We start from the raw sequence: 15,001 nt of genomic DNA, 5'->3' as shown, positions 1-15,001 counted from the left end.
TGGGATTACATGTTCAGAAGCTTCCTTCCTTAGAAAAGACTCCTCTAGACAAACACACACCTCCAGTATGTTCTCTGCCTGTGTTGCATGGATGCCGCCTACTTTGAGAGTAAAGTGAAATTGACTGATCCGTTCCCAAAGGACCCGTGCAACAACAGCACCGAGCAACAAAGCAGATCCTTTGTGCTCCCACGAACGCTGAAGATTTCAAACAGACAAATTGAAAATACAGTTTCACTGGGGATTTTTTTTGTTCACCGGGTTTGTCGTTTGCTCCGGATGGTAACAGCTTATCCTATCACATTTGACCCGTGTCTTCCAGGACTTTACGCCTGACTCGCCGTGCTTTTTCTCAGTCCCAATGTGACACCCAGAGCGAGGACATTTTTTCTTTAGCATAACTTTTCTCTTCCCCTGTCTCCTGTCCTTTATGTGCTCGCTCTGCTGTCCTTGCATCTTCGCTATGATTAGCAATTTCTATCCCGCCCCCCCCCTCCATCGCCAGTGCAACGTCTAAAGCCTCCTGTGTCCTTGGAAAGTGGCCTAATAAGCTGAGACACTCGACGACGTCTCCGCACTCCATCGGCCTATTCACCGGTGTCACCCGGTCCACACCGAAGTAAACAAAGGACGCCACACACACGCCATCCTACTGCGCTAATGGACGAGCCCGCCGAGGGGAGCGCGCCGGTGCTAGCTCGCCGGCGTTGACCTTCGGCGTGCCAATCCCAAACAAATCTGCTCACGGATCGGAATATTTGGAGGAAAATGGTGTAAATTGAAAGCAGAAATCCCCCTGGTGTGAGACAAGATGAGACTGTGAATAAATTATTGAGATGGCAAGCCTCTCTCCTGCAAGATTCTCGCCTTCTGCTATGTTTTCGACGGCATCTGTGAATGCATCGGAGATTAGTCCAGATGTAAGATGTGTGTGCGCAGACGTTTATATCTCTGATTGTGTACGTGGCCTCCTCACCTCTCCTCTCGTGCGCTCTGTTGTGTCGCGTGAGGGGAAACAAAGCTGCGACATGGGAATTTATATCTTCTCCTGGGAGGGCTGTTAATAAACAACTATTGAATCAATGCATCAATTTGTTTGTTTTTTTTCTCTCCCCCCTCTGATAATTCCGCCTGTTTCGATGAGCTATCAGTGGCCGTTCTTTCTCTCGGCGTGGGTCGGGGAAAAATTAATACCAGGCTGTTTTCATTTTTTCCATTAAATAATTAGTGAATTCCTCCGCCGCCTTTGTCGGATCTCCAAGCGAATCATTTGGAGTCGCGATGCCTTTTGTGAGAGCGGTTTTAGATATCGAGCTCTATTCAGGAAACTGGAAACACACGGGCATTGAATTCACCTGCTGCAAGTGAGTGGAAGAGGCGCAGCAGGTTCTGCTTTTCAGTCACAGACGCGAAGAAAAGACTTAAACACAGTGAATACAGTTTTTCCTTGAAACACTCAACGTTTTTGTGAAATAAAAACGTGTTCGAACAAACAAGCGTTCTGGAAAACACTTGGTGAAACATTGCAAACTTATATTTAAAATGTTTATTTAGCTTTTTATGTTAACATCTTAACAACTTTTGTTTTTGCCGAAAACTAAAAAGTAGATGAAGATGATGTGAGGGCTTAAAGGCTTTAATTCCTTTTGTTTGACAACAGTAAAGGGGCGTTCACAGGTCCCAGAAAAGGGGAGTTGTGTTGTATTGGCTTTGGTTCACTGGCTAACATCAACAGCGAATAATGGTGTGAGAAGAATCCTCCCAGTCCTTCAGGAGTAAAAGGTAAACCTCCCGGCCGGTGAACCTTGATGAGGAGCCATCGTTGAGCTAATGCCGGCGTTAGAAAATGCCAACATAAGCGCACATAAGTACTTCTAATGAGCGCCGGTTAACCAGGGCTCTCTGTGCTCAAGTGCCTTTTTTCTGGTTCCCCTCATTCGGAGAGAGAGAAACCACAATACCGGATTATATTTCGGTAATGAAACGCTTATTACTAATTATATTTGAAGTTGTGATGGTGGCCAATTAATCAAACGAGGAGAATGTTTAGTTTAGCATCACTTAGCACTAGCTGTGTTTGCTAATTTAGTCATTTCCTGGCAGGTTTATATTCGCTGCAGTCAACCAATCCCAGTGACTAATGTTGAGCGGAGGTAGACAACATGGAGATGATCATTATACTGTAGGATAGGGTTGTGCATTGGCAAGAACCTGTCATACAATACGTATCAAGATTCAGTGATAACGAAACTATATATTGTGATACTGTACTTGACTCTAGTGTTGCAGAATTTACAGACCGCATAACTCTAGATGAAGTATGAACTGCGTTCATTTAGTGTGAAACCAAAATATGTATGTGCTGGATTCCACTGTATCCTCACCTCAGTCGTCGCTGGGATCTTGCAGGATGTTCTTTTTTGCTGGAACTACAACGGGAAGTTTATTTGCAACACAAACATTAACAAAGTTCGAAGAAATAAAATGTTATTTGAAGCAAAAAACTAATCAATACAGTATTGTGAATGTCATGATATAACTGCATCGATATTTTCTAACATCCCTACTCTAGACAAAGAACCACTCACCTCTGTCTGTATGTTTGCGTCTGTAAACCGTTGGATGAATTTGGAAATACGCAACCATTAGCACCAACCGTGGTTTTATTATTTGTCATAACTATTTTCTGTTGCATATTTTCAGGGGGTTTTAAGAAGCACATCCTGCACATCTCTATCATTCCTCAGTACGTGCTTCCAATCTGTTGCCAGCACGGCATGACGCTTAATTCCATCTCGATAAATAATGCCACCCAAGTCTTGTTTTCCTATCAGTGAAGAGCAGATTGTACTTTGTCACACTCCCTGATGAGCTTTGCATTCTGCTTTGTTTCATTTCAGACTACGGCTGTGATTGATGAGGATTACGAAACAGAGTTCCCAGGAAACACTGGAGTGTCCTCATCCACCGGTAAGAATCCTGATTCAACAGCTCAGTCTGGTGAAATGAATGCATTCAAACAAGTTTAGACAATGTGAAGACAGTTTGATGCAGCACATAAGTGGTTGTACCTTGGACAGAAAACACTCGTGTTACGTTTCTAGCTTCTTCCTAGCCAGAACAAGATGTAAGTCAGGTGGTATAGACCTGTTATGTAAAGATACTGTATTGTCTAAAATGTCAAACTTCCTGTATCCAAAGAGATTTTATCATTGAATACACACAATCTGACTTATATATTTGATTTCCAGTTTAAAGTATGTCGCTAGTTTGATGTCGGGTATTAATTTGAGCCTTTCTTCAAATTTAATGTAAAATATGCATTAAAAATAAAGTCTTATTTACTATATAAAAAATGATTGTATAATCTTTTTAATCTTCAGTGTTTTGTTAAATTGGTCGTGTGGTACGACTAAACAATTTGTTTGGAAAAAATAATAATGCTAAGAAGAAAATCGTATGACAGTTTAATTTAACAGCTGATCTCTTGATATTTTCATGTATTCTTGATAATAACCACTTATTATTATGAGTTTCATTTGTCCGTTAGTCACATCATACTCACAGAGCTGCTACTTGATTGAAAACAATCTAGGAACTGAATCACACAGGGGGTAACTAACCGAGTTTCCATAGGAACCACATTATGTATATATACCAGGTCTGCATAAATACAATCTATATAAATGTCTAGTCTAAGTGCCTAACAAAGTTCAAGTGGTACTGATGATTGATTTCAGCCTATGTTTAAAAATACTGGTGGCTAATTTTAGCATGAAACTGTCTAATCTGTGGTTAGTTCTGAAATGCACACATTTTCATCCTTTACCAACAACTGGTAATTCAAAGGTTGTCACACCTTCAAGCACCTGTTTTTCCAACTCTGCTAACATGCTAGCATCTGGTGTATCGAATGAAATACATGGATAAATACTTCATTGATTACCACGTTTGATTTGTCATAAAAATATTATACTGAAGGATTAAATCACTTTGTTACAAATATGAACTCAAGTCAGTGTATTAGCGAAACAAAGTGATTGCGTTTACCCCAAGAAAGACGATTCCGGGCTTTATTTGACCTTTATTTAATAAACGGTTCATTCTGTGAATTCGTGTTTGAATTTAGAGGTAAAATAATCTTTCTTTTTAAAGAAGTTTTCTGCCTTTGTTCACGCTGCGAACAAATTCAATATATTGTTTCACTTCAGTCACGGCAGTCAAATCCAATGTTTGTCTGATTTTATAACTGCTCGGCTCACAGGAGCAGGAAAATCCCATTTAAAAGCTCCGCGGTGGTGCCGGAGTGCTCTGCTTCAAACTGTCCCCGAGGTGCTATACCTGCAGCGGAGTGCTAGCTCTGCTGAACCCTTGACCGGTTACCTTGTTGGACCATTGATCCTCCTCCCCCTTATCAATATTGGCATCTCTCTCCAAGAACAGGCGGAATGCTAATCCCATTATTCGTCTTCCTCAGCCTGATGCAAAATCACCAAGAATAAGGTCCCTTCAAAATGATCACTTCTTCCTGGACCTCATGGTTGACTTGAAAAAAGGGGTTAAAGAGTAGAACTCCATCAATCGTCCTCGCCTCATTCCAGGAACCTTTGACTGACATGATGGATGATGTCACCGGGCTGAGGATGAGAGGGAACATCACACTTAACAACATCCTATTACGTGTGCGATACACACAGGGAGACCTTTTTTCTTTTTTTTTTTTTTTGTTTGTGCACAATGTCGATAGTGTAGTCGGAATTTATGTGAAACGGCATCAAATCGCTGGAAGGTGAATAATTTTTGGTGGCATCTGCACATTCTGCAATATGCAAATGAGCAAAGCTGCAAAAGCCAGATTGCCAGGAGAGAGAAGGGGAGATGGGGAGGGAAAAAAAAAAAAAGAGGGAGGGAGCCGGGTGGAAAAGAGAGAAACAGACGGAGGCTGGTGTAAATTATGGATGCAACCTGCGATTTCCAAGTGGAAAAGAAAGGCACAGAGAAACCTCAAGTCATGCATATCAGATTACTCATTTACCACATTTTCTTATCACGGTCCGTGAGGAAATTGTTTACAATCCTCTGTTTCTGTGTGTGTTTTTGAAGTGGAGAAGGCACTCCACTCCCATTCCTTGTCATGTCGTGTGAAGCGATCAACCGTCAGTCGATTGTCGACGCGTGCGTCTAAACGTGCGTTTACCGTCGTCCGCGGCAACGCAACCTTGGATGCTAAATCTTCCCGTCGCATTTCATTTTAAAACCGTGATATTCTCTCATTGCTAAGGTCTCGCGGCACATGAACAGGATCCACGGGAGCCATTTGTTTTCTTTTTACTAAGAATATTTGAGTCTCATTATGGATTTTATCCAGCAAGTTGAGTAGACGTGCGTGTCCCGTCGCTACATCCCACCCTGTGTGCCGGTCCCCGAACAGGCCCGTGTGAATAATGGATCCATTCTTGAGTTGTGTCTGTGACTGGGGTCTGTGCACTGGCGTGGTTTCCCCCCGCCGCCAGAGATGGAGGTGTAGGAGATGGGAGGGGCTGGCGGTCTGGAAATAGCTCTGCCTGCGCCGCGAGCGCCTTAGGTGGGCCTCTGTGTCAGCCTCACCTTCATTTAACAGGCTCTCACGACAAAAGCGGGGTCTTGCTGGAGAAGCCGGTACATATTATTCACCTATTTCCACTTAGCCCCGGGAGGAAATATGGTCCGGCTTGTCGCTCGCACAGACTGAATGATCTCCTCAAATATGTCTGGAAGTGCTGAAAAAAAAAGGCTTAGTTTTCCAAGGATTGGACAAAAGCCACGTTGCACTTTTCAGCAAAAGAGCGATGGAGCCCGAGAACAGGAGCCATAAAGATGCCAGAGATCCATGCCTGCATGTAAATGTGTGTTAATGTGCAAAGTAGGTCATTTATTTGGAGCAGGGACAGCCATGGTGTGTCTTTCTGGAGCAATGTCAGAAATTCGGCTTCGTTTCATAAGCAGACGCCGCATTGTGTGCGCGCATCTAATCCCACAAGTGCTGGAATTTTTGTAAATATATCCCAACTAAACCTTAATAATCAGAGGGGGAGACGGGATTGGTGTTAAAAAATGGTGATGGTCGGTCCAGAGACAGCATCAGTAACCACAACCGGAGATGGCAGCCTAAAAATCAGACTAAATCAGATTACCAAACAAACAGCTAAGAGGATTAACTCTGGATCTTTTTTCCCCATCAGATGGACATTAAATCTGCAATCTATAAAATCCCTTCAAATGATTTATTATGTTACTTCACAGCCCTCGTTTTTTTTTCTGGTCGCTTTATGCCGAGGGTGAACTCTGACCTTCTGTTCCGCCGGCGGGCCTCCAAAAATTGCTTTACTAAACACGATATCATGTTGGTCTTTAAAAAAATATCACTGGGAACAGGAATCTGACCTATGATCAGCTGCTGCACGGCCGGCTGTTAAGCTCCATAATGTTATAATAGCGTTTTGCCACTCAGTGGTGTCAGACGCACAGCTATGATCGGACGGTCAATGTTTCACGGTCTAGACAAGCACCGATTATCATTGAATGTTTTCAACTTTGATTTCTAACTATTTAATATTGGATCTTGTTGAGTTAACTTAAGGGGTTTGATGGAGTGTTTAAAAATATATTTGAACCATGGATTGGTTATTTTTTATTGGTAGATGCTACACATGTCATGTATATAATGTATGTATAATAGTAATTCAACATCCAAAATTAATTAATTTTTGTATTAATGATGTTAATGTATGCAAATATTGTCTATTTGCCATATTTATGTTCCTTTTTTTCCCACTGACCTTTTTATTATCTAATTTATATTTTGATACAAATGATTCCCTATTGTTCATTTCCAAATATTAATTTGATGTATTATTGCCTTTTTTCTGAAGCTTCTTTAAGAGATATGAGAAAAACAAATAAAATTGAAAACTAGTGTGTGATTTATCCTTAGTATAGTGTCATTCAAATGAACTAACTAAACAATGTATTAATTATTATTTAAAATAAACGGCTCTCTTGCCATTTTTGTGTTTTTAAAACATTTTTTATTTCCCTTTGATCCGATTTAACTCCCCCCAAAATAAAATAAAAGTAATTTTACTGAGGTTTTAATGCAAGATAAAATACAATTAAATGATTGGAAATCAACAAGGATATATTTTAAGTTTACTCAGTTGGATTACATTGTTTTTAAATAAACTTACAAGTCAATAAAAGGTGCATAAATCAATTGTCAAGTATTATTATTTATCTGAATTATTAGCAACATATTAAATAAATGAGGTTACATATTGGCCGTCTGTGGTGACACCCACCTGGACGTGCTGTGAAACGAATAACCATCTTTTTTTTATTGTTATTAATGTGTGTGGAGCTGATGGTTATCAGGCAATCAGCAGCAGCACAGGATGTTCCTGGGGAAAATGTCTGGAGATTAATATTTCATGAAGCTTAAAAAGCCGGGGCAATTGAGGTTTTTCAGATTATTTGTTCTCAGGCGATATTACCCAACATGGCTGAACTGTTTGCTCTGGAGTACAAAGCCAAGACGAAGCACTTACGGTGTTTTCCTGCAATCGGCTTTGTTTGCGTTCGGTTGTGTCTGCGTGTGACTCACGGCGGCCGCTTTGCATCATATCCTCCTCTTGAGTGCTGATGGACGCCAGCAGACGTACATTAATGGTGCTCTTTTGATATCCGACTGACTCATGCTGAATCTCCGCACCTCCGCTAAACACTCGAGCACAATACCACGCCAGGCTTGACAGCTTCAACAATGCTTCTTCCGATCATTTGAACGCATCACACTCTCTTAAAAAAGTGTTGAGACCGCAGTTGATGACTCTCTGTGAACCTCTGCTCTGTAACATACAACGAGGAGAATCTGTCGAGCGTGCACGTTATTTATAGCAAAATAGGATCTTGGACGGTGTCATGATATGTTTGGCGCTCGTGTCAATGGCTTTGGTTTGTTGTGAATCCAGCTGCGATATGAGATCCTGACACTGTACCGTGAAGTCATCGTTTATCTAGACCCTCTGATGTCGGATGACCTGATCCCTCTTGTCACCGCAGTGGTCAGCTACCATCATCTCAGAGTATTTTAGTCTGTGTTGAAAGGTAATCTTCTTCAGTTTGAGGTGCAAACAGAGCTAACCCACCTTTGTTAGCACACATAACGTTGCGTGTTATGATGTGAAATATTTTCTCTTGCTGAGAAGATAATAAAGGCCTAAATCAGGGATGTACACACTTTTTTTTTCGAGGGCCACATTTGATCAAACGAGCAGGAGCCAAAACTGTTACATCGTACCAAGAGTAAACTCATTCGAAACTTCAAAATAAAAGCTCCTATAATCTTCAACTGGGAAGACGGTAACTTAAAAAAAAAAGTTAATTAATTATCATTGACATCGGATCCACTTGTTGTGTGCCACAAATTTGATCCGATTTGAACCGTTCAAACTTTTATCAATTCAGCTCGTTTCCGAAATTCGGGCTATGTTCTAACTTTATTTGATCTTTTCCACTCTTTCTTTTATTCTTCTTCTTCTACCCCATTCATTTCAATGGGGAAAATCTTTAACTCATGTCCAACTCCTTCCAGTTTGACCTTCTACTTTTACTACCAATTCTACTACTTCTTTTACTTTTCTACTACTTCTACCTTTACTACTAATTCCACTTCTTCTACTTTAACTACTAATTCCACTAAAACTTCCACGACTACTTCTACTACTAATACTTCTACTGCAGCTACAGCTATGGCCAGCATTCACTCTGCATTTTCTTCTGGAAATGCACTCTTTCTAGTTTTTCCTTTGAGGTTGTGTTTTATACATTCTCTGGTTGAATATTTAATTTTATTAACGGAGATTAAGGGCCACATTAATTGTGCTAAAGGGCCCTTTGGGCACTTTGGACATGCATGGCCTAAATTAAATGATACAACTGACAAAACAGTGAGTAAAAAATGCAATTTAACCCAGGATTGGGAAAAATTATTTATATGCATGTAGTGTTTTTTTTTGCAGGCTCATCACATGAAAAGATGCAAATGTTTGGTCTAAAAAAAACAGACAACTTATATACACACTTTCAGATCGGTGCCATTGTTTGCACCTCACAATAAACATTTATTTATTATTCGTATTCTTCATTCAACTATGTGTCTCCTGTTGATGTATATGTATCCAGTAGACTTACTCAGGATCTTCGTAACAATTAGTTACTCCACTTGAATAATTCACGAGAAATGAAATCACTCCTCGTTGGCCAACAGTCGACACCCAATTCACAAACCAATATACTTCTTCAGGTCTGGAAATGTGGTCCAGCGAAAAGCTTCCAGAGCTCCGGGACGTTGTTGTGCACATGAGGTTGAATTTAGTCGTTCCAAAATCTGGTAGAAGAAAAATTTGGCTCCCTCTTTCACGTCGTCACAGTTTTCCTTTGCATGGTACACAAGATTTTTTGTCCCTCTGCCATGAAACATGTGCACGAGGGAAGAAGAGGGAACGAAGGAATGTGGAGAAAGTAGCAATTAAACTCCTCAGACAGTTCTGCCAAAATACATCAGAAGCTGGAGGAAGATGGTTTGTGCATTTTTCAAGTTTGTTATTGTTCACAACAAAATGTTTAGAAGAGTTCAAGACGAACCCAACAAGTAAACTTCCTGCTGCTTTAACTCTAACACGATTTGAAATTTGGCGTTTTTATCTTTTTCATATATAGTATGTTGCGAAAACACACGATAAAGACGTGTACAAAGCAAGTTTCTATTTTTTAAGGTAAGAAAAATACCCTTTTACCTTTGCAAAAGTTTTAAATTGAAACAAAAGTTAAAAAAGAATCTGGTCTATGGAAATAAAAAGTTTTGGGTCAAGAACGGTCTTCGTTACCAACAGTTAAGTAAAAGTCTAGTTTTGTTAATGAACTACACTTCAGTTATTGATGTTTTTATCATTCATTTTTAAAACTATTTTTCAAGTGTATTTCTTTGTAATAATTTTCAAATATTCCTACAGTCCCGTACCTTATAAGAGCAAGGTTAAAAGAAACATTTCTCTCATCAAAGATGTTAGTTTTCAAACACATTCTTGAAGCAGATTAAGCTCATAGAAGGTACTTTTTTAAACTGTATTGAGAATTAAAAAGCAATAACATTTTACTGGATCAAGAAAAAAGCAAAGTATTGAATTCAAAATGAGATTACTGAATAGAACATGGAAGGCTTATTGTAAAATTTTAAAAAGGTGCCAAAAAAATAAATGGGTCAAATATTTTGTAAAAGAGGAAACATCGTAAAGTTATTAAAGTCTTTAGTCTTTCGTTGTTGTCAATAAAATACAAACTAGAGCAGTTTGACAATAACTGATGGATGCCGGAGTGAAATGAATTCATCTTGCCTGGTGTGAACATCTCTTTAAGAATCCTCTGACAAAGACGTGTAAGCAGCCTGTAGTGTGTCGTGAATGATTGTAAGTGAAGCTGCTATTGACGCGATCAACCCGTTTGGGAAGCGAAACAAAAAAAGGAAAAAAAACAACTCTTACTGAACTGCCAAAATGAAGTCTTGTCCTCTGCTCTGTGTTTATGCAGTGAAACAAAAGGCCAGTTCGGCCAAATCAGGACTGACATCATTGGCAACAGCTGCAGGGTGTGTGTGTGTGTGTGTGTGTCTGCATGTTTACGTCTGTGTGTGCGTGTGTTACTGTCTGTCAAGATGAGGTGACCTGATTGCTCAGCTGAGCAGTGAGGGAAGACCCAGCCTTGTGTTGTCAGGGTAGCACCAATGAAAACCACAAGAGATGGACCACAATGCTGCCTGGATGGCGGCCCCTCCCACCCTGGGTCCTCTAATGTTTTGTGGAAGTGCCATGCTCCCCCCCGCCCCCCTCTCCTCTCACACACACTCCTGACCATGCCATAGCAGATTTGGAGATGAAAAATGATCCACCACTGGCTGAGCACTGCTCCGTTGCCTCCTAGCTAAAATTCGGCGGGTCAGGCCAAATCCCATTTAAAGACCCTTTATCCTTTTCGCTGTCGACATTGTTCTTTTCTCATCAATTCTGCACCGATTCACGCGACGCCTTCCTTAATTTCAACTTGATTTTCCTCTTTCCCCAAACAAGGGCGGCCGTGCAGATCTTTACAGTGTGATGTGGGACTTGTTTTCTTTTTGGAAACTTCACCAGCTTATGCAGCTGCTGGTCTGTAAAAACTCAGCAATGAAAGACTTCCCAGTGCCTGAAGGAGCTGTTAGTTCACTTCAATAGAGTTTCATTTGTTTAGGGTTCAGACCCGTGTTGACATTACATCATGGCTTATGGAGGCTCTTCTCGAAATGCTCCTTCGCTGCTCGATACATGCTTTTTGGAGCACAGAAAATAAAGTTGTCAGGTGGTCATTTTTGGCATAAAATTCACTTGAAGATATCTGTATCAGGTATTTTAAAGAAGATTGAAAGATTTGTATTTATTTGTTATGTTTATTTAGTTCTCAAGACTGAAGTTCTCACCATGAAATCAAACTTATCACTGATGCACTGAAGATGGAAATAAAAAGTGAATCAGTCATTAATTATATGTCTAAATATGTTGATTAATATTTTTCAAAATATCGTTGTAAATTTAGACATTTTTTTATTTTAATTACATCTTTAAAAACATTCAATCCCAAATAATTAATTTTCAATTTTTTTTCTTATATACCATTATGTGTAAACATTTACACTATAAACAGAAATGAATAAAGATTTTTACTAAATTTAACTTATTTAAGTTCTATTTTTATTTATGTGAAACAAATTTAATTCATGAATGTTTTATCGAAATACATTAATTCATATTTTAGAATATTTATTTTATTATTTTTTAAATGATTTGTGTCTAATGTTATCTATATATTACACATAGAATATAAGTCAAATTTAACTGAAGAATTAACTGCTGAACGGCATATTACGATATGTTACAGGAACAATGATACGAAAAATGTGATACTGTAGGACAGGGATATATTTGTAGTATTGTTGAGTACTCTGGTGTTGTAGAATTTACAGACCACATGACTCTTGACGAAGTCCTAACTACATTTATTATTATATTTTTTATTTATTTATAAACCAAAATATGTTCAAACATCAACTTTAAAAGCTGCTGGAGTCAACTGTATCCTCTCATGCTCAGTCACTGCAAGTATTTTGCCGGATTTAATTCTTTCTATAGCTGCCACAGAAAAATGCTGCGAATATTTGTGTGTTTATTGTAAATACAAAATCGAATTATTTTTTATTTTAAACACAATTTATTGGACTGTAAAATGTAACATAATGTAATAACAAACAAATATTAATAAAAGAAAATAATAATATGTACATAAAATAACCATGGTATTAAAACAAATATTTGAAGGCCAAAAAAATAAAATACATCTATGCAGTGCTTTTGAATATTGATTATGTTATTCTGAAAAATAAAATAGTAACACATTGCCGTATCAATATTTCCCATCAGCCCGACCAGTTTGCTGCTACGTCTGGTCAAAAATCCACAAGTTAAGTTTGAAAAGTTGAACATAAAGTTCTAGCTTTATCTAAAATTATTCTTATGTCATTATGAAAAATATTTGCGAACCATTTATTATTCAGTGTTTCTGCTTTGAGGAACTTCAATTGTTAATATGGAATAGCAACACAACACAACCTCAAAAAGACTTGTCAGGTCTGCTGGAGAAACATGAGCTTTGCAAGGTGGCCATTTCTTTTGTTACCGACTCCACACACACACACACACTCTCACACACACACACACACACACACGCTCCCTCCCTGCAGCAGATACAATAGAGTCGTCGTAATATATGCTGCTCATGTTGTGAAACGCTCGCTGTAAGTGATAAGTGTGTGTGTGTGTAGGTGTTGATATTAGCACACAAGCCTGTCTTTTTTTTTTTTTGTTCGCTATTGAAATCCCCTTCATGCGTCTTCAATAGTTCGGGTCCGTCGCGGTGTGTGTCACAGGTGTTTGTGTGCGTCTATATCAGTGTGTTTGTGTCTGGGGGCCCTCATGCCTCAGTCGCAATCCGGAGGGTCGGGTGTCCGTCTGCTCCGAGCGGCTCACATTTCAGCCGGGGTCATCTGCGCTGCTCCTGGGGGCCGCCGGGGTCAAAGTTTATACTACAGAGGCGCAGAGAAGGAAGGGACTTGGCAGAAGACGTAGCCCTACACAAACACACCCACCCACACACACACATAGTGCTTTCCTAATAGATAAACCTAACCTTGATTTAACCCAAACCAAACTAATGATTTATCTTCTGGTCCACGGGTTTGTGTCTCCAGATTTGACACGAAATCATTCTCAATATCTCACTCTCTCTGAAACCCACAATGAACGTTGACGGTTTTCAGAGGCTGATGAATTATTGCCAACATGCTGTCAGCCTCCACGTTTCGGAATAAGAGAAATATTGTCAGTTTCTCCCTCTGGTTGTCTTCTCCGTGACCCCCTCCCACTCTTTCCGCCTCTATCTTCTCTATACAGGAACTGACCAATTTCCTGAACCTGTTTTTTCCATTTTGCTTCCTTGTGCGTGTATCTCTTACATGTTTCTGTGTTTCCTCGTCCTCGCTAGTATCACTGGCTCTCAGCGAGCAGCTGAAAATGTCACACTGGCTCAATCTCATGCGAGGAAACTAGTTTTGAGAGAGAGATCTCGTCCGCTGAGGGCAGTTGGGCTCTGACACGAGAAGAATATGTATTTTGGCAAATTTTGTTCTGTCTTTAAGTTTGAATCCTTTAGAGCATGTGGGTCAAACTCCAGGCCCGGGGTACTAAATCCTGCTCCCCAAGTAATCTTCTGTGGCCAGCTGGATGGTTGCCTTAAATAGTAGATTTAAGTTCATTTCTTGAAATAAATAGTCATTTAAGATAAAAAGATTGTAGATTCCAACTCATCAGACTTGTTCTTTCCTGTGACAGACATTTTGGTAAACTAAGTAAGTTTTGTTCTAGCCTTGGCTGCCCAAAGATTTTAGCTACTTGTATGATTGAGTTTAACACGCCTCTGGTTTAGTGCATAGGTGTCAAACTGTCATATTATTTGGCTTTTTAACAGCTATTGATTTCTAGTTTTATATATTCACTTTAATGGTCAACTAGACCATCCAAAATGTGTTTATTTAAGGAATAATTTCACTCAACCAGTTGTTTTGTTTTGAGATATATTTTGTGTTTTATTTTCAATTTTTTAAAAATGAGATTCTGTTGTTTGGAGAGAAAATGGGACTTTCAGGACCTTCAGTCTAAACCCTGACTTGAATGGAGTTTCCACCCTTGCTAGATTAAGTTTGACTACCTATTTTTAAAGGTACAGTGTAGTCATCCACCACTTGCCGTGGTGACCAGGCTTTGTTTAAAAAGAGGAAGTAGTGTAAAGTATCATCCTTCAAGGGCAACTTATGTCAAAACCCAACTCTACTCACATGTTTCAAATGTTGACGTCTTCCTCATGACCAAGTTTTCAACTTATTACTTTATAAAGTTCTCCCTTCGTCTGAAATCCTGGCAAATGAGTGGTTACGAGAGTGGAGTAAATTATAGCGTAACAATGGCTTCACTCCTCCTCCAGCCAGCTGTAGTCACACCCTGCTTTGTTTATACAAAGAGTCCCTTGGATTTGGAGACTTTATGGATTGATGGCGCATCGTGACAAACCTTCATGCTTGACCAATCACAGCAGAGTGGGCGTGGTTATGGTAAACAAGATTTTAACTCCAGAAAAAGAAAAAAAGAGAAGTGTTTTCAGTGGGCGGGGCTTAATCACATTTACTAATGTAAATATTTCAATGAAAAGAGAGTTTTGGACACATACTGATGAGTACAATAGAGTCCAACATATATTTAAGACACACTTAACTTCATATAATACGTTGACAGTTATCTTCTCCTGATTATGCATTTGTGTTGAAATG

General features: G+C 39.5%; 1 protein-coding gene across 4 annotated transcripts in view; it reads left to right on the top strand.

Annotated features, from left to right (window-relative positions):
• zmiz1a (zinc finger, MIZ-type containing 1a) overlaps positions 1-15,001 on the top strand; it is a 127,043-nt gene that overhangs the window by 49,983 nt on the left and 62,059 nt on the right. For all 4 annotated transcript variants that reach the window (XM_087803104.1, XM_087803103.1, XM_087803105.1 and 1 more), the window contains exon 3: positions 2,901-2,970. The gene's annotated coding sequence lies outside the window, so the exon portion shown is untranslated. The remainder of the gene's footprint in view (positions 1-2,900; positions 2,971-15,001) is intronic.

The sequence above is a fragment of the Callionymus lyra genome, chromosome 11 (assembly GCF_982586985.1).
Source record: "Callionymus lyra chromosome 11, fCalLyr1.hap1.1, whole genome shotgun sequence".
Classification (NCBI taxonomy): Eukaryota; Metazoa; Chordata; class Actinopteri; order Syngnathiformes; family Callionymidae; genus Callionymus; species Callionymus lyra.
The sequence above is the reverse complement of the archived record's forward strand: the minus strand, read 5'-3'. Positions and strand labels throughout refer to the sequence as shown.